General features: G+C 42.2%; 1 long non-coding RNA gene across 1 annotated transcript in view; it reads right to left on the bottom strand.

The window, feature by feature from the left end:
• Window positions 1–555: 555 nt before the first annotated feature.
• LOC143100914 (uncharacterized) overlaps window positions 556–2,385 on the bottom strand; it is a 6,222-nt gene continuing 4,392 nt past the window's right edge. The window contains exon 5 of the long non-coding RNA XR_012981968.1: window positions 556–1,588. This is a non-coding gene — a long non-coding RNA (uncharacterized LOC143100914). The remainder of the gene's footprint in view (window positions 1,589–2,385) is intronic.

The raw sequence follows: 2,385 nt of genomic DNA, 5'->3' as shown, positions 1-2,385 counted from the left end.
TGTGAACTGTAATGGATCCAAGTAGCTGGTCATATATGATCTCAAGAGGGCCAAGACCAATCTGTGCAATGTTAAGACAACCGGTTTATAGTCATTGAGGGCAGATGGGGAAAGTATTTCTCGGGACAAGAACAAGGCAAGATGTCCTCTACAGCATAGCTACCCTCCCCTGGCTAAGGTTACAAAGGTGCTGTAGAATACTGCAGAGCTTCACCTGGCTCCTGGATACAAACAGGTGGGAGGGACATAATGTAGGCTCAGCATTTCCTGACTAGGGATTGTCCATGATGGGAGGGGGCAGTGATCTATAGCCACAACCACAGAGGTGGCTTGCAACACATGAAATATGTCATATGATATCTACCCCCGATATGAGTTTGTTATCATCCCCTGTATCAAAATAACTTGCCACACACCAACATTTCATAAAAAAACCTTGTGTGACTCATCAAGGCCTGTTTGGCCAATATGGGTGTCTGAATGGTAGTTTTTAAGGATGTCTGGTGCATCACACTTGCCACAGCAGGCGATGTCAGTGAAATTATTTGCCACAGGTGAGCCCAGCAGTGAAATTGCTTTATTTCAGCACAACATACATTTATGTATCAAGGTCAATTAAAAGGTGTGATTTCTTTAACCAGGGGATTCTTCCATACAGATAAAACACAGCAAAGGTGTTCAGCTTCACTAATACATTCAGCACTACACAAAACTAACACATGGTAGCGTGAGCAAAGGTACCAAAAAAACAAAAAGATACACAGGAACAGGCGTGCTCAACTCCAAAAAATAAAAGACATCTTTGGGTGTGAGTTCAAAGAAAGACATGAAAACATTTTTTTTAAAGCCATGTCTACAAACGGACACGTTTCGGCTCTAGGCCATCATCAGCGTATCGGCCCCAGCATGGCCTAGGGCCCATACGCGTCTGTTGTAGACATGCTCCATTAAATATTTTTGCAAGAGCTAATGCATACGAGTGTGGTTTTCAACTTTAACCAAATCATTTCACATGGCATAACAAATTATTGCAAGTATTGCATATTAATCTAGCTTTGCATTGGATGGATACACAAGACAATGACACCATACTTCATGTCCAATATTAGTGGATGGAGTCCTTCCTCTCTTTGTGTCCCTTAAGATAAGTATGTATTGATCAGTGTGTGTCTTCCTTGGAATAATCCATAATCTATAGTGTTATTTACAAAAAAACAGGTTATCATGACAAAAATGTAGATCCACTGGCCAGCAGCACCTGTTGACCGCTGGTTGATTTGGGCAGAAACCTCTATGGTTGGCGGACCCTAAGGCAAACCCAAGCCATTGCCAGTGTAGTGGTCCCCCTCTGGCCAGACGGACAATCTGAAAACCCATCTGATCAGCAGAAAAGATCAATCCATCTGGTGTCAGTTAGAATGATGCATTGTTGAGCTGTCCGATCACAGGAACACAAGACCCATCTTGTCACAGAAGCAATGGGTAGACCAGTCTTGCAATGTAGAAGACTCTGTGACTATCATGTGGCGTGGCTAGCCAGTGGTCCACTATGTCTTTCTGCTTTGTTGTTGAGCCAACAGCTGACAACCTGGAAATTAAGATATAAAACAGAGATAAAACATTTAAAAGTACCAAGAGAGACTACAATTTATTGACATGTTTGAATGAAGCTGAATACCATGGTTACTGATTATATAATATTATGTGGAGATAATCAGGGTGCACTGCGGGAGGTGTGTATTGTTTGGTCTTTGGCTAAAAAACATGAAGTATGACCTATGTCCCACCTTTCTCCACCGTTCTCCTTTGTAGTACAGTATGTACTGTAACCAGCCAATCAACAACCTAGCTCATAGCATAATAATGCATGCCTCATGTTGTACGTGGGCTCTGTTAAGGCCCTACTTCACAGAACGCATTCTGCCAACAAAATGATTGCCCTATAAAAGAACCTAAACTACACTACATACTCAAGCTACAAGACATGCTCATGTACACTATGTAATGTTAAAGGAGAATTCCGGTGTGATTTTGACCTAAAGTGTTTTGAAACATGATACCGAGTGTGAACGTATGTCTCATAGCCCATCTCGGCTTGTCCCCTGCACTCCGAAATCTGGCGCTAGTTAGCCGATGCTACCAACAAGGCGGTCAATGGTGGTGCCTCGGCATCGGCATAGCCATGCAAATAAATCGCTGTTTTACACCATTTACGAAGCTCAATGTATCTCCACACTTCATTGGTAGACTTCCAAGGGCCCTGACATTTAAAACGAGACATTAAGAACTTTAAAAAAGCACTGGTAGTTTACTTACAAGACGATTTATACAGACAGTATCTTCACGAAGTTTAGCGTTTGCAGCCATCTTGAATTTAGTCACGAT

This window comes from Alosa pseudoharengus, unplaced genomic scaffold (genome assembly GCF_046254945.1).
Source record: "Alosa pseudoharengus isolate Yale_2024_CS ecotype anadromous, Long Island Sound unplaced genomic scaffold, YU_APseudo_1.1 YU_APseudo_1.1_scf_3, whole genome shotgun sequence".
NCBI classification, from domain to species: Eukaryota; Metazoa; Chordata; class Actinopteri; order Clupeiformes; family Clupeidae; genus Alosa; species Alosa pseudoharengus.
The sequence above is the reverse complement of the archived record's forward strand: the minus strand, read 5'-3'. Positions and strand labels throughout refer to the sequence as shown.